We start from the raw sequence: 18,664 nt of genomic DNA, 5'->3' as shown, positions 1-18,664 counted from the left end.
AAGGAAATGGTAAATAGCAGGATAGATTTTTTTTTAGTGTTTGATGTCTGCTCATTTAACCTTCCACATGTTGCTCATGGATCCAAGCTCAGTTTCCACATTGCTGTTATTTTAAACTTTGTCTTCTGATCCATTTCCCATTCTTTGCTTAACATCTCACTTTGCTTTGTGTTTGCCATCTCTTTTTCTCATCCTGGCTTTCCTCAGCATTTGGGCTGCACTAATCCCAATACCAACTCATTCACCCATGCCAACAAAAAGAGAAAGAAAAGAAAAAAATAAATTCAATGCCCTGCTTTTTATTTCTGATCTTCTCACAGTAGTCCCCTCACCCGAGTCCCACTCTTCAAAAGAAAATGTCCACATTTACAGGTGAAGTATTCTTTTTTTATTAATTAAAAAAAATTAACACAACATTTAGAAATCATTCCATTCCACATATGCAATCAGTAATTCTTAATATCATCACATAGGTGTATGGTCATCATTTCTCAGTACATATGCATCGATTTAGAGAAAGAAATAGCAAGACAACAGAAAAAGAAATAAAATGATAACACAGAGAGAAAACATGAATAAAAATAAAAAGTACAAAAATATATAAGAAAGAAAAACAAACAAACAAACAAACAAACAAAACTATAGCTCAGATGCAGCTTCATTCAGCGTTCCAACATAATTACATTACAATAAGGCAGTATTGTGCTGACCATTTTTTTTTTTTAGAAATCATACCATTCTACATATGCAATCAGTAATTCTTAACATCATCACATAGATGCATGATCATCGTTTCTTAGTACATTTGCATCGGTTTAGTAGAACTAGCAATATAACTGAAAAAGATATAGAATGTTAATATAAAGAAAAAAAAATAAAATTAATAATAGTAAGAACAAAACAAAACAAAACAAAAACCTGTAGCTCGGATGCAGCTTCATTCAGTGTTTTAACATGATTACTTTACAATTAGGTATTATTGTGCTGTCCATTTTTGAGTTTTTGTATCTAGTCCTATTGCACAGTCTGTATCCCATCAGCTCCAATTACCCATTATCTTACCCTGTTTCTAACTCCTGCTGAACTCTGCTACCAATGACATAGTCCAAGTTTATTCTCAAGTGTCGATTCACATCATTGGGACCATACAGTATTTGTCTTTTAGTTTTTGGCTAGACTCACTCAGCATAATGTTCTCTAGGTCCATCCATGTTATTACATGCTTCATAAGTTTATCCTGCCTTAAATCTGCATAATATTCCATTGTATGTATATACCACAGTTTGTTTAGCCACTCGTCTGTTGATGGACATTTTGGCTGTTTCCATCTCTTTGCAATTGTAAATAACGCTGCTATAAACATTGGTGTGCAAATGTCCGTTTGAGTTTTTGCCCTTAATTCCTTTGAGGAGATTCCCAGCAATGGTATTGCTGGGTTGTACGGCAATTCTATATTCAGCTTTTTGAGGAACCGCCAAACTGCCTTCCACAGTGGTTGCACTATTTGACATTCCCACCAACAGTGGATGAGTGTGCCTCTTTCTCCGCATCCTCTCCAGCACTTGTCATTTTCTGTTTTGTTGATAATGGCCATTCTGCTGGGTGTGAGATGATATCTCATTGTGGTTTTGATTTGTATTTCTCTAATGGCCAGGGACATTGAGCATCTCTTCATGTGTCTTTTGGCCATTTGTATTTCCTCCTCTCAGAGGTGTCTATTCAAGTCTTTTTCCCATTTTGTAATTGGGTTGGCTGTCTTTTTGTTGTTGAGTTGAACAATCTCATTATAAATTCTGGATACTAGACCTTTATCTGATATGTCATTTCCAAATATTGATTCCCATTGTGTAGGTTGTCTTTCTACTTTCTTTTTTTACATGTACAATCAGTAATTCTTAATAACATCACATAGTTACATATTCATCATTTCTTAGTACATTTGCATCGATTTAGAAAAAGAAATAAAAAGACAACAGATAAGAATTAAAACAATAATAGAAAGAAAAAAAACAAAAAAAACAAAAACAAAAAACCTATACCTCACATGCAGCTTCATTCAGTGTTTTAACATAATTGCATTACAATTGGGTAGTATTGTGCTGTCCATTTCTGAGTTTTTATATCCAGTCCCGTTGTACAGTCTATATCCCTTCAGCTCCAATTATCCCTTCTCTTTTTTTTTTTTTTAATTAACGGAAAAAAATAAATTAACCCAACATTTAGAGATCATACCATTCTACATATGCAATCATTAATTCTTAACATCATCACATAGATGCATGATCATCATTTCTTAGTACATTTGCATTGGTTTAGAAGAACTAGCAACATAACTGAAAAAGATATAGAATGTTAATATAGAGAAAAAAATAAAAGTAATAATAGTAAAATCAAAACAAAACAAAACAAAAACCTATAGCTCAGATGCAGCTTCATTCCGTGTTTTAACATGATTACTTTACAATTAGGTATTATTGTGCTGTCCATTTTTGAGTTTTTGTATCTAGTCCTGTTGCACAGTCTGTATCCCTTCAGCTTCAATTACCCATTGTCTTACCCTGTTTCTAACTCCTGCTGAACTCTGTTACCAATGACATATTTCAAGTTTATTCTCGAATGTCCGTTCACACAGTGGGACCATACAGTATTTGTCCTTTAGTTTTTGGCTGGATTCACTCAGCATAATATTCTCTAGGTCCATCCATGTTATTACATGGTTCATAAGTTTATCTTGTCTTAAAGCTGCATAATATTCCATCGTATGTATATACCACAGTTTGTTTAGCCACTCTTCTGTTGATGGAGATTTTGGCTGTTTCCATCTCTTTGCAATTGTAAATAATGCTGCTATAAACATTGGTGTGCAAATGTCCGTTTGTGTCTTTGCCCTTAAGTCCTTTGAGTAGATACCTAGCAATGGTATTGCTGGGTCGTATGGCAATTCTATATTCAGCTTTTTGAGGAACTGCCAAACTGCCTTCCACAGTGGTTGCACCCTTTGACATTCCCACCAACAGTGGATAAGTGTGCCTCTTTCTCCGCATCCTCTCCAGCACTTGTCATTTTCTGTTTTGTTGATAATGGCCATTCTGGTGGGTGTGAGATGATATCTCATTGTGGTTTTGATTTGCATTTCTCTAATGGCCAGGGACATTGAGCATCTCTTCATGTGCCTCTTGGTCATCCGTATTTCCTCTTCTGAGAGGTGTCTGTTCAAGTCTTTTTCCCATTTTGTAATTGGGTTGGCTGTCTTTTTGTTGTTGAGATGAACAATCTCTTTATAAATTCTGGATACTAGACCTTTATCTGATATATCATTTCCAAATATTGTCTCCCATTGTGAAGGCTGTCTTTCTACTTTCTTGATGAAGTTCTTTGATGCACAAAAGTGTTTAATTTTGAGGAGTTCCCATTTATTTATTTCCTTCTTCAGTGCTCTTGCTTTAGGTTTAAGGTCCATAAAACCGCCTCCAGTTGTAAGATCCATAAGATATCTCCCAACATTTTCCTCTAACTGTTTTATGGTCTTAGACCTAATGTTTAGATCTTTGATCCATTTTGAGTTAACTTTTGTATAGGGTGTGAGAGATGGGTCTTCTTTCATTCTTTTGCATATGGAAATCCAGTTCTCTAGGCACCATTTATTGAAGAGACTGCTCTGTCCCAGGTGAGTTGGCTTGACTGCCTTATCAAAGATCAAATGTCCATAGATGAGAGGGTCTATATCTGAGCACTCTATTCGATTCCATTGGTCGATATATCTATCTTTATGCTAATACCATGCTGTTTTGACCACTGTGGCTTCATAATATGCCTTAAAGTCAGGCAGTGCAAGACGTCCAGCTTCGTTTTTTTCCTCAAGATGTTTTTAGCAATTCGGGGCACCCTGCCTTCCAGATAAATTTGCTTATTGGTTTTTCTATTTCTGAAAAATAAGTTGTTGGGATTTTGATTGGTATTGCATTGAATCTGTAAATCAATTTAGGTAGAATTGACATCTTAACTATATTTAGTCTTCCAATCCATGAACACGGTATGCCCTTCCATCTGTTTAGGTCTTCTGTGATTTCTTTTAGCAGTTTTTTGTAGTTTTCTTTATATAGGTTTTTTGTCTTTTTAGTTAAATTTATTCCTAGGTATTTTATTCTTTTAGTTGCAATTGTAAATGGGATTCATTTCTTGATATCCCCCTCCGCTTGTTCATTGCTAGTGTATAGAAATGCTACAGATTTTTGAATGTTGATCTTGTAACCTGCTACTTTGCTGTACTCATTTATTAGCTCTAGTAGTTTTGTTGTGGATTTTTCCGGGTTTTCGACGTATAGTATCATATCGTCTGCAAACAGTGATAGTTTTACTTCTTCCTTTCCAATTTTGATGCCTTGTATTTCTTTTTCTTGTCTAATTGCTCTGGCTAGAACCTCCAACACAATGTTGAATAATAGTGGTGATAATGGACATCCTTGTCTTGTTCCTGATCTTAGGGGGAAAGTTTTCAATTTTTCCCCATGAAGATGATATTAGCTGTGGGTTTTTCATATATTCCCTCTTTCATTTTAAGGGAGTTCCCTTGTATTCCAATCCTTTGAAGTGTTTTCAACAGGAAAGAATGTTGAATCTTGTCAAATGCCTTCTCTGCATCAATTGAGATGATCGTGTGATTTTTCTGCTTTGATTTGTTGATATGGTGTATTACATTAATTGATTTTCTTATGTTGAACCATCCTTGCATACCTGGGATGAATCCTACTTGGTCATGATGGATAATTCTTTTAATGTGTTGTTGGATACGATTTGCTAGAATTTTATTGAGGATTTTTGCATCTGTATTCATTAGAGAGATCGACCTGTAGTTTTCTTTTCTTGTAATATCTTTGCCTGGTTTTGGTATGAGGGTAATGTTGGCTTCATAGAATGAATTAGGTAGTTTTCCCTCTGCTTTGATTTTTTTGAAGAGTTTGAGGAGAGTTGGTACTAATTCTTTCTGGAATGTTTGATAGAATTCACATGTGAAGCCGTCTGGTCCTGGACTTTTCTTTTTAGGAAGCTTTTGAATGACTGATTCAATTTCTTTACTTGTGATTGGTTTGTTGAGGTCATCTATGTCTTCTTGAGTCAAAGTTGGTTTCTCATGTCTTTCCAGGAACCCGTCCATTTCCTCTAAATTGTTGTATTTATTAGCATAAAGTTGTTCATAGTATCCTGTTATTACCTCCTTTATTTCTGTGAGGTCAGTAGTTATGTCTCCTCTTCCATTTCTCATCTTATTTATTTGCATCCTCTCTCATCTTCTTTTTGTCAATCTTGCTAAGGGCCCATCAATCTTATTGATTTTCTCATAGAACCAACTTCTGGCCTTATTGATTTTCTCTATTGTTTTCATGTTTTCAATTTCATTTATTTGTGCTCTAATCTTTGTTATTTCTTTCCTTTTGCTTGCTTTGGGGTTAGCTTGCTGTTCTTTCTCCAGTTCTTCCAAATGGATAGTTAATTCCTGAATTTTTGCCTTTTCTTCTTTTCTGATATAGGCATTTAGGGCAATAAATTTCCCTCCTAGCACTGCCTTTGCTGTGTCCCATAAGTTTTTTTTTTTTTATTAATTAAAAAAAGAATTAACAAAACAATTAGAAATCATTCCAATCTACATGTACAATCAGTAATTCTTAATAACATCACATAGTTGCATATTCGTCATTTCTTAGTACATTTGCATCAATTTAGAAAAAGAAATAAAAAGACAACAGAATAAGAATTAAAACAATAATAGAAGGAAAAAAAACAAAAAAAACAAAAACAAAAAACCTATACCTCACATGCAGCTTCATTCAGTGTTTTAATATAATTGCATTACAATTGGGTAGTATTGTGCTGTCCATTTCTGAGTTTTTATATCCAGTCCCGTTGTACAGTCTGTATCCCTTCAGCTCCAATTATCCCTTCTCTTTTTTTTTTTTTTAATTAACGGAAAAAAATAAATTAACCCAACATTTAGAGATCATACCATTCTACACATGCAATCATTAATTCTTAACATCATCACATAGATGCATGATCATCATTTCTTAGTACATTTGCATTGGTTTAGAAGAACTAGCAACATAACCGAAAAAGATATAGAATGTTAATATAGAGAAAAAAATAAAAGTAATAATAGTAAAATCAAAACAAAACAAAACAAAACAAAACAAAAACCTATAGCTCAGATGCAGCTTCATTCAGTGTTTTAACATGATTACTTTACAATTAGGTATTATTGTGCTGTCCATTTTTGAGTTTTTGTATCTAGTCCTGTTGCACAGTCTGTATCCCTTCAGCTTCAATTACCCATTGTCTTACCCTGTTTCTAACTCCTGCTGAACTCTGTTACCAATGACATATTTCAAGTTTATTCTCGAATGTCCGTTCACATCAGTGGGACCATACAGTATTTGTCCTTTAGTTTTTGGCTGGATTCACTCAGCATAATATTCTCTAGGTCCATCCATGTTATTACATGGTTCATAAGTTTATCTTGTCTTAAAGCTGAATCCATTCTGCCATTCTATGTCTTTTGATTGGGAAATGCAGTCCATTAACTTTTAGTGTTATTACTGTTTGGATAATATTTTCCTCTACCATTTTGGCTTTTGTATTATATATATCATATCTGATTTTCCTTCTTTCTACACTTTACTCCATACCTCTCTCTTCTGTCTTTTCGTATCTGACTCTAGTGCTCCCTTTAGTATTTCTTGCAGAGCTGGTCTCTTGGTCACAAATTCTCTCAGTGACTTTTTGTCTATAAATGTTTTAATTTCTCCTTCATTTTTGAAGGACAATTTTGCTGGATATAGGAGTCTTGGTTGGCAGTTTTTCTCCTTTAGTGATTTAAATATATCATCCCACTGTCTTCTAGCTTCCATGGTTTCTGCTGAGAAATCTACACATAGTCTTATTGGGTTTCCCTTGTATGTGACAGATTGTTTTTCTCTTGCTGCTTTCAAGATCCTCTCTTTCTCTTTGACCTCTGACATTCTAACTAGTAAATGTCTTGGAGAACGCCTATTTGGGTCTATTCTCTTTGGGGTGCGCTGCACTTCTTGGATCTTTATATTTAGGTCTTTCATAAGAGTTGGGAAATTTTCAGTGATAATTTCTTCCATTAGTTTTTCTCCTCCTTTTCCCTTCTCTTCTCCTTCTGGGACACCCACAACACGTATATTTGTGCGCTTCATATTGTCATTCAGTTCCCTGATTCCCTGCTCAAGTTTTTCCATTCTTTTCCCTATAGTTTCTGTTTCTTTTTGGAATTCAGTTGTTCCATCCTCCAGTTCACTAATTGTAGCTTCTGTCTCTTTAGATCTACCATTGTAGGTATCCATTGTTTTTTCCATTTTTTCTTCTTTGTCCTTCACTCCCACAAGTTCTGTGATTTGTTTTTTCAGATTTTCTATTTCTTCTTTTTGTTCAGCCCATATCTTCTTCATGTCCTCCCTCAATTTATTGATTTGGTTTTTGAAGAGTTTTTCCATTTCTGTTCGTATATTCAGCATTAGTTGTCTCAGCTCCTGTATCTCATTTGAACTATTGGTTTGTTCCTTTGATTGGGCCATATCTTCAATTTTCCGAGCGCCATCCATTATTTTCTGCTGGTGTCTGGGCATTTGATCAGATCTCCCTGGGTGTGGGACCCAGCTGGTTGAAAGATTTTTCTGTGGAATCTCTGGGCTCTGTTTTTCTTTTCCTGCCCAGTAGGTGGCGCTCGTGGCGGTCGTTTGTCTGCGGGGCAGTTGGCCCGGGAAACCGCGCGTGGAGGCGGGGGCCGCTGGCCGTGGCTTGGGGGAGTGCCGGTCCAAATTGCCCAGCTGGCCCGAGACGCCAAGCGTGACGGGAGGGCCCCACTATCCAATGTTCCCAGTCAGACCGGGGAGCCACGTGCGTGGAGGGGACCCCAGACGCCAGCCACCCCAGCCGGGAAAACGTGCACCCCTCGGGTATCTCACAGCAGTGGATTCTCCCTACCCGTTCAGCCGTTCCAGAATGGGGTACGCTGTCTTTTTTGGTCTCTGTCGTGACTCCGGGAGCTGTTTTGTATTGTTTCTGTTTCTTTAGTTGCTTTTCTGGAGGAGGAACTAAGACCCGCACGTCTTACTAAGCCGCCATCTTCTCCGGAAGTCCTCCCATAAGTTTTGATATGTTGTGTTTTCATTTTCATTTGCCTCGAGGTATTTGCTAATTTCTCTAGCAATTTCTTCTTTGACCCACTGGTTGTTTAGGATTGTGTTGTTGAGCCTCCATGTATTTGTGAACTTTCTGGCACTCCACCTATTATTGATTTCCAACTTCATTCCTTTATGATCCGAGAAAGTGTTGTGTATGATTTCAATCTTTTTAAATTTGTTAAGATTTGCTTTGTGACCCAGCATATGGTCTATATTTGAGAATGATCCATGAGCACTTGAGAAAAAGGTGTATCCTGCTGTTGTGGGATGCAATGTCCTATAAATATCTGTGAAGTCTAGCTCATTTATTCAGATTCTCTATTTCTTTATTGATCCTCTGTCTAGATGTTCTGTCCCTTGATGAGAGTGGTGAATTGAAGTCTCCAACTATTATGGTATATGAGTCTAGTTCTCTTTTCAGTGTTTGCAGTGTATTCCTCACGTATTTTGGGGCATTCTGGTTCGGTGCCTAAATATTTATGATTGTTATGTCTTCTTATTTTATTGTTCCTTTTATTAGTATATAGTGTCCTTCTTTGTCTCTTTTAACTGTTTTACATTTGAAGTCTAATTTGTTGGATATTAGTATAGCTACTCCTGCTGTTTTCTGGTTGTTATTTGCATGAAATATCTTTTCCCAACCTTTCACTTCCAACCTATGTTTATCTTTGGGTCTAAGATGTGTTTCCTGTAGACAGCATATAGAAGGATCCTGTTTTTAATCCATTCTGCCAATCTATGTCTTTTGATTGGGGAATTCAGTCCATTGACATTTAGTGTTATTACTGTTTGGATAATATTTTCCTCTACCATTTTGCCTTTTGTATTATATATATCATATCTGATTTTCCTTCTTTCTAAACTCTTCTCCATACCTCTCTCTTCTGTCTTTTTGTATCTGACTCTAGTGCTCCCTTTAGTATTTCTTGCAGAGCTGGTCTCTTGGTCACAAATTCTCTCAGTGACTTTTTGTCTGAGAATGTTTTAATTTCTCCCTCATTTTTGAAGGATAATTTTGCTGGATAAGGAGTCTTGGTTGGCAATTTTCCTCTTTTAGTAATTTAAATATATCATCCCACTGTCTTCTAGCTTCCATGGTTTCTGCTGAGAAATCTACACATAGTCTTATTGGGTTTCCCTTGTATGTGATGGATTGTTTTTCTCTTGCTGCTTTCAAGATCCTCTCTTTCTCTTTGACCTCTGACATTCTAACTAGTAAGTGTCTTGGAGAATGCCTATTTGGGTCTAATCTCTTTGGGGTGCGCTGCACTTCTTGGATCTGTAATTTTAGGTCTTTCATAAGAGTTGGGAAATTTTCAGTGATAATTTCTTCCATTAGTTTTTCTCCTCCTTTTCCCTTCTCTTCTCCTTTGGGGACACTCACAACACGTATGTTTGTGTAGTTCATATTGTCCTTGAGTTCCCTGATACCCTGTTCAAATTTTTCCATTCTTTTCCCGATAGTTCCTGTTTCTTTTTGGAATTCAGATGTTCCATCCTCCAAATCACTAATTCTATCTTCTGTCTCTTTAAATCTATCATTGTAGGTATCCATTATTTTTTCCATCTTTGCTACTTTATCCTTCACTTCTATAAGTTCTGCGATTTGTTTTTTCAGATTTTCTATTTCTTCTTTATGTTCAGCCCATGTACTCTTCATGTTCTCCCTCAATTTATCGATTTTATTTTTGAAGAGGTTTTCCATTTCTGCTTGTATATTCAGAATTAGTTGTCTCAGCTCTTGTATGTCATTTGAGCTATTGGTTTGTTCCTTCGATTGGGCCATATTCTCAATCTTTTGAGCATGGACAGTTATCTTCTGCTGCTGGTGTCTGGGCATTTATTCAGATTTCTCTGTGTGTCGGACCCAGCAAGGTTGTAAGATTTTTCTGTGAAATCTCTGGGATCTGTTTTTCTTATCTTGCCCAGTAGGTGGCGCACGTGGCACACGTTTGTCTCAAGTGTTTGGAATGGGTCTCCCCTGGTCACCGATCTCCGTGGCCTGGGGATTTCCGATCCAATTCTCTCCGTTGGTTCAGGGGCTGCGCGTGGTGGGGGCGTCAGCTGCCGCGGCTTGAGGGGACCCTGTGGCTGGTTGTGGGCCGCAGTGTGTCTGGGGGATTCCCCAGCAGACCAGGAAGCCTCCCATGGGGCGGGCCACCGCAGCTTGGATAGCCCTCTGATCCGAGACTCGTAGCCGCGGACTCGAAGCCGAGACTCGAAGCCGCCCGCAAAAGAGGGGCGCTGGCTGCCTCGGCTTGGGAAACTTGCCTCTCCGATACTCTCAGCCCTCCCGGGAAGGAGGGAGGGAGTAGCTCTGACTGCCGCAGCTGCTGTGCTCGGGAAATCGCGCGCCGCTCGGGGGTCTCACCGCAGCCGAGTCTCGCAGTCAGACTAGCCAGTCCAAACTTTGGATAGCCCTCTGATCTGAGACTCGTAGCCGCAGACTCGAAGCCGAGACTCGAAGCCGCCCACAAAAGAGGGGCGCCGGCCACCTTGGCTTGGGAGACTTGCCTCTCCGAGACTCTCAGCTGGCCCGGGAAGGAAAGAGGGATTAGCTCCGACCGCCGCAGCTGCCGCTGCTCGGGAAATAGCTCACCACTCGGGGATCTCATCGCAGCCGAGTCTCGCAGTCAGACTAGTCAGTTCAGACTGGGTTACGCTGTGTGTCCATTCCCTGCCGTAGCCCCGGGAGCTGTTCTGTACTGTTTCTGTTCACCTATTAGTTGATTTGGAGTCAGAGGAACTAAGACGCATGTACCTTACTAAGCCACCATCTTGGATCCAGCATTCTTTTTTTTAACAGTGTAGAGTCATCTTCTATCATTAATATACAAAGAGCCACCTTTAGCCATTTAATGTGGACTCTGTATTTTGCTATTGCATTTAGCTGCAAAGAATGAAGGATACAGAAGGAAGGCACAGAAAAACCCATTTAAATCACTGTCTTTATTTCCTTCATTTTTTACAATGGGCTTGTTTTTCTTCATCAGCAGAATAAAAAAAAATTTTCCTACAAGAAAAGTAAAATTTCTAAAAACAAGTAACAACAACAAACCCATCATTTCCACCTCATTTGCTGATAATAAGAGGATGGCTGCTTAAATTATATGCATTTTCTTACACACTTCAATGGAACCATAAATTTTTTTGGCCATCTAAGAAACCATTTATTCCAAGAAACAGACATGAAAAGGAGGAAGGAGATGAAGATTACAAAATGTTTATAAGACAGATTCAACTGAACCAGTATAGCCTCAACTGCATTTCAGTGGTAAAATATCTGGAAAACTGGGAAATTTTGTAATCAATATGAGACACACTTGTGCACTATGCCTCACATTATGCCTAGAATTATTCCTAGCCTTATGCCAAAATCTGAATAGGAAGAGGGCCCTCTCCATCAACAAGAACCAAAACTTTCCAATACAGAATCAGCACTCACAGCAACTGAAGGTTAGTGCTATGGGATGTGAAAATCTTCTCTTGGCTTCTTTCTGCTTCTTTCTACCCCTCTCCCTTCAAGGTTTGTCTTTACCCCATGCCTATGCTCAATTTAGGAAATTCTTCAGGTCATGGCTTTTAAATCTGTACGACTAAGTCTTTTTCTCCCAATTATTCACATTCTTCAATAGATATCCTGCAATTCAGCAATTTTTTTTCTCTTACTGAAGAGATAGATAATATCCCATAGCATGACTTGTGTCCACCATTATGCGGGAAAACCCTTCTAGATTGATGATGAGGGTGGAGAGTGATGAAGGGTATAAGAAGGAAATAAAACTCCATTTTGCCTTGTCAATGGACATGGACAGAACCAGGCATGTAGTGGATGGATGAACTCATCTGGATGCACAGGGATGGGCACCTCTTGGTTTTACAATTGGGTGAAATTGTGTTTAGATTCATGGTAAAAGAATCACTGTAGGAAAATGAGGAAAAATGCTTGGGGGAGTATCTACCATCCCCAGCTTCTCTATCCCTGACTCCTACACCCTTGACTTAAATCCTCATAGGGTCCTTGATAATGCTTTGTGTATGAGAAAATTCTCTTCCAGTAGTTTCTGATGCTTCTTTTAAGAGTTTCCTTGCCCTTTCTTGGTAAGCAAGGTAAGTATTTATTTTTTAAAAGTTTATGTCAGAAGTATTGAATATCATTAAGAACTCATGACTGTACTCACTTCCTCGGTTATAATGCCTATTGACTTTACTGCTGAATTCATTTCAAAAATCTAAATGTCTTCTGGTGAGTGCAAAAGCAAACAATGATGAGGCAATCTAATTATTTGTTGCAGATGGTCCTGTAAACAATGATTTAGGTACTGTTAAATATGTGATGATAAAAAGGGATGATGTGATAGTAAATCATGAAAGTGGGCAGTCTGTTCTTGCTGTCCATCCCCATTTAATAATTAGATTTTTGAAACATTAAAAATAAAGATAATCTCTGAGAGAGTATATAACACTCTTTTCTCTGGTCTCAATCACTGCTAATATCATAAGAAATACATACAAGTGTTATCAACACATTTAAGAGACTCAGCTATTGACATTTGTTCTGACTTAAAGGAATGAGATGGGAAGAAGCTTCTCACTTAGTAGGAAATGCTAGTGAGTCTTTGCTCTAGGCTTTGAGGAAATGACTTCCCATTCCTTCCATTTTCCTTCAATCCCATCATCTCTTCCTACCAATAAGAATATTTATTTTATAATGTGCTTGGCATAGTATGTGCTCCCTTGGTGAAATCTTTCTTAGATTTATCTTTAGGTCTCTGCGTTTATTATAGAAGTTTTAAAACCTAGATATCCAAAATTAGGACATGGGAAGGGAAAAAGGAGGCTATCTGATTTACTTTAAATATAAGCCTCAGACTTGCCTGTAACATATCAAAGGAAGTAATCACATCTATATTTGGTTCAGCCCAGCTCTCAATGAGTGTTGAGATATTGAGCCAATACCTCAGTTAAATAAAGTGTTCATTTGTCAGTTCTTCTGCATATTTCCCTTGCTTTCCAGTAATGCTTTTTGGAGGGTGTTATTTCATACCTTAAATGATGGTATGATCTCTGGGATTATCTCACTGCCTTTCATGAAGCAGATGAGCAATGGGTCAGAGGTTCACAGACCATGAGTTTGGGGAAAAAAAGCATTCTCTCATCTGCACTGTCAGGTTGATGAAGGTGCAGCCCAATGACCCCAGTGGGGCTGGATGTGATCTTCACCCTGCTATAGAGTTCCTTGAGTATTTCATTGGACCGCCAATGTTTAAGGTACCTATTTTTTTCCTCTGCTCTTTTCTGTAAATCTTGTTTCATTTGCTTTCCATCCTTTGGTAATTTCTAAAATTTAGAGCTATGGATGGCATTGGTTCTTACTTCATATATATATATATATACACATATATATATTTTTTCATTTTAAAGAGGCTTTAGATTAGAATGTATACAGACCTTTGAACTCAGTTCACTATTTAGACCATAAAAATTCCAAGCCAATAAGCTGCATGCTCAATCAGGTTTTCCAGCCTTATTCCCTGTTCAAAAGGCAGATCCAAGGCTGAGGGTTTGCCCTAGCACAATCATGGACCAGCTGTCTCCTAGGAACTTTCTCAGATCTACTACAAAGCTCTGTGACAGTCTTCAGGTAAACTGAGAGGATTCAAGTTATATTAAATTTTATATTACATTCTGGAACCTAGCGGTTCTCTTTCTTACTGCTTTCAGGCTTAAAATTTTATAGTACACATGTGCTTCCTGAGTTGATAAAGTATTGCTATCTCTATTTTTCATGGGTTAGATGAGGCACAAAGTGACTACTCATCCTGTATTCATAAGAGCCAGGGCAGGACCATTATTAGAACCCAAGCATCCTAATTTACTAGGTCAATGGCTTTTCTTGCTTGTATATAGCAACACTTTAATGGATTATGTTAAAATATCCAGAACACCCCTTTGGGTTTCCCAGCATACTAAACAACCCCACTCTTTGATTTTATCATTCAACGAGCATATTGGAGTATATCCCAGGATGCTATCTTTTTTTTTTTAGGGACTAAGATGAATCATTTATTAATAAGTGATAATAAATGTTTACTGAGTACTCACTGTGTCAGGCAGCATGCTGGTACTTTACAGTATTGGCTAAGTAAGTCTCACAACTAAAGAATTTGGGGTGTATCATTATCCTCATTTCATAGATGAAGAAACTGAGAGAGAGAGAGATTAAGCATTTTCCCAAATCAGTTTCACAGGTGCATATAGGCAATAGAACCCAAAAGGTCTGGTCTCACAGCCCATGCCCTAATCTATGGGATAAATTCTGTTAATTGCCTGTTTATGTTTTTATTTTTTATAGACGATGAGCTATATTTTACATTTTAAAGTGATTAATGTCGAATGGTTATATAAACATATACATACCTATAGAATATCCTCAATTTTGTCTTTTGGCCCCACAAACCCTGAAACATTTACTTTCTGGACCTTTAAGAAAAAAAAATTGCCAACTCCAGCAAGTCTAACTATTTGGACACAATTCACCTATTATCCCATTTTATTATTAGTCACCATTGTTTGTGTGTCAGCTTTTGTAGTTGAGAAGGGCCCCCAAAACATGAAGACTACAGAACCAAAAACAGGCAATTTGTGGTTTTTATTGCTTTTCCTGTCCATTCCCTCTTCCCTTCATGAATAAGGTTTTAACACTATTTTTTAAATATTAGAATAAATTAATAAAACCATATCTCTCTTATTGTCCCCATCCTTTTTTGGGGGGGTGGAGGGGTGGATATGAGTATTCTCCAGGAATTGAACCCAGGTCTCTGGCATGGCAGGCAAGAATTCTGCCACTGAGCCACCTGATCCTTTTGTTTTTAATGCACCTGAGTTTTCATAAGAAACCAGCGAAGGGAATGTGTGGAGACAGAGAAAATCTTAAAATTAATAAGGAATTCTACTTCAGAATCTCAGCTTCTGTTTTCAGGACCCAGTTTAGCAGTTCCACTAGGGATAGGAAGAGCTGGGAGAAGCAGTGGGACATTATATCTGGTCTTAAATCTGGAGCAGGCCCTTGGCCTGTGCATTGTTTTGCAGACATGTCGAGTCATCCCAAGTCCATATTGCTTTATAGAGATGTTGGGTATGTTAGGATGAAAGGAGTTGATTTATAAAGAATGTTATCATAAAGGTAGCATAATATAACAATATATATAAGAATTATATATTAATTTAACAATTTCAAAATGTGTCACCTGTTAGAGTTTCAAGAACACTAATGGTTGTTTGCAGTCGGAGAAACAGGGCATCCATATGGTTAATATGTTTGAAAATGTCTTGATGAAACAAAGCCTTTCTTATTGCAGACGTTTCCTTAGAGCCCAAATATGCTAATGCAGATTATCAGTCTGTCAGTAGAGGATAGAGCACACAGTATTTTCTGAAGTATTTTCTTATAGATGATAAGCCTTTTTTCTTTGCTTCATTTTAATCAAATGGCTTGTATTCCAAGGAAAACAGTTAGGAAAAATTGAATTGCTCTTTTGCACACTAGAACCCTTTTCTGGTCAGTGAATCAGTACACACTGATTAGAGTCAGGGCACCATTTCTCCTAAATAAGAGAGAGTAGTATTTATAAATCTCCATTCTCCCATTATTCTTTGCTATTTTAGATTCCATACAGACTACTTGTCTTCTGTGTGTTTTTGACATTATTTCATTCTTTTCCATTTCAGCATACTTTTATAACCATAAAAATTTCATGTTGACAAATCATTCCTCATTGCTTTTTTCTTAACTGTCTAGCATACACTCAAAGAGTTATCTTAATCTAACCAGCCAGTTCTCCCTAAATTGCTATGTAAAATAGTGACAGTTAATTCCAGCCAAGATGAGTGACTTTCTGCTAAGTTAGATCCCAGAGGCCCTCTGTAAACCATCACTTAGGTATGGGTGTTTTAGCACCTTGCACAGAGGTGCAAGGTTTTACCATAGTGTTCATTTAGAACATAAAGCATCATCCAACATAAATAGATGGTTCTTTCTTCTCAAGTTCTGTTTTAGATTCTACTCAGGGATTGACTGAAATGGATTTTTTTAAACTATGTCCAGATAAGAGAAAATTACTGATTCTTTAAATTAAGATCTGGCTCAACATTTCTCACCTGCACTGACAACTTTTGCCAATCTTGCCCCACCCCACTGCAGCAAAAATCAGCATTTCCTGTTTACAGCAGGGCTCTGAAAACAATAGCAGTTTCCCTGTGCACATCAATTTCTCCTTACAGATGGGCAACCTAACGCTATAATCAGATCTGTCAGCTCTTTGCAAAGTCATTGGAAAGTGGCCTTATTCATGTGGAAATTTAATAGTGACCTTTTGTCACTTCTCTTTGGCATAGCCCAGACCTCCAATGTGGTCTCCTGTGTCTCGCTGCTCAGTGGGCTGGGTCCCTGCCAGAAGAGATGCTGCTGAATTGGGTCCTTTGCTCCCTTTTGCAGAATTCATGGCCTACCCAGTGCCAATACTCAGAAGATTGAATTTTAGGAAATGAGGTTACCAAGTCCTGGATTTCTTTTTTTCTGTCAGTAGCTAGTACAAATTCTGGCATCATAATTTACACAATTAATAAAGATTAAATAAAAACATCTGTGGGACTGGTAATATATCCATTATGTTGTTCTCATAGCCCCCCAAAAATGTGTTACTCTATGATCCAAAGTGTCTATCATTCTACTTCTAGATTGTACCAAAGACAGACATACAATTTTTTTCAAGACTTTCAAAATATTATCCTAGCCAGTCATTCTCTCAGACATTAAATGTGAGCTAATTGATTTTTAAGCTTTTGCTTTTCAGTTTTGTTACATTTTACACCTCAGTATATTTTTGTACCCTTTACATTTTGGAGAGACAAGATGTCAGATTTCTAGTTTTTAGCAGAACTTTTCAGGATACCAATTCCGTTAACACATTCATTAAATATTGAGATCATGCTGCATGCTAAATGAAATTGATTTTCAAAGTAAATTAAATCCCTGAATGAAAGTAGGTGCATCTTTCCACATGGGGGAAGACACGTTCATAGAGCTGCATATATAAGCAGATCTTGGGGAAAGAGACTAAATTGTCTACAGAGCAGTTGTGTCATGATGCAGCCATCCTATCTTTCTCAAGTATCTTAAATATGTTCAATACCAATTCAAACATGGACTATAAGATACCACTTTCAAAATTTGATGGCTTTTTTCTGACTGCCAGTCAGCTGTCTTAACCTTCAAAGAATATCTAATCTAGTCTAGAGTTGGATGTAGCCAGATACCTCATTCTTTTTTTTTTCAACCAGGAGAGATTAATGAGGTTGAAGTAATTTGGTAATGTCTAAAAGGGCAATTAATAGACTTTGATTAACTGGCTCTTATAACAGCTGATGGATGGACAGATTCCGTGTGCAAGTTTTTAAACACTGAATAATGTTCTTTTGTTAAATTCACAATGTGTAATGCACTCCTAAAAAGTAGGGCTTGGGCAGTGCACAGTGGCAGGTTTCTCACCTGCCATGCCAGAGACTCGGGTTTGATTCCCGCTGCCTGCCCATGCAAAAAAAAAAAAGCCTCCTCTTCACCATCTGGCTCCTGTGGAGACAGCACAGCTCCTATCTCTCACCCCCAATCCTACACCTCTGCAGGGGAGAAGAGGCTGAGCCTGACCTCCTTTGGGAAGAGGAGGCTGCAGAGAAAGGCTGGAAACAAGCAGGTACCCATGAGGCTAAGGGCTGGTGGCAGAGGGGTAAGGGGCCCTCTGTCCTTGCATACCTAACATCCCAAGCCCCAACCCCACCAATAAACAACCATGCTTTTTCTATAGCCTCCAACTCTACAACCCCCAATGCACAAAGTACCTTGATCTTAAAAAGGAGTAAATATGAGTATTGGAACACCAGCGTGTACACACGTCCCTCTTTTTGTATCAGTCAAGGCCAACCAGAGAAACAGAACCAGTTGGAAATACATATAAAGAGATTTTGTAAGGAATTGACTTACCTGATTGTGGAGTTCAGCTAGGAAAATCTGGAAAGTGTAGGGTAGACTGTGAGGAAGGGTGGGCTGGAACTCTCAGGCACAGGCTGAGGCTGCTGTCTGCAGGCAGAATTTCTTCTTTAGGAAAACCTCAGATCTCATTTTAAGGCTCTTCAATTGATTGAATGAGCCCCCACCCTCAACCCCCAGGTCATCTAGGATGCTTCCTTTAAAATATCAACTGGCTGTGGACTTTAATTGCATCTACAAAATATCTTCTCAGCAACACTTAGACTGCTGTTTGAGTGAACTGTAACTTAACCAAGTTGACACATAAAACTAACCATCCAACTCTAATACCAACTGGATGTGGTTTTGGTGAACTGTGGAACACTTTTACATTTATACAATGTGACCATTTATTGAGCACTTACTGCATACCAGGCAC

The sequence above is a fragment of the Tamandua tetradactyla genome, chromosome 6 (assembly GCF_023851605.1).
Source record: "Tamandua tetradactyla isolate mTamTet1 chromosome 6, mTamTet1.pri, whole genome shotgun sequence".
Taxonomy (NCBI): Eukaryota; Metazoa; Chordata; class Mammalia; order Pilosa; family Myrmecophagidae; genus Tamandua; species Tamandua tetradactyla.
This window is presented reverse-complemented; position numbering follows the sequence as displayed.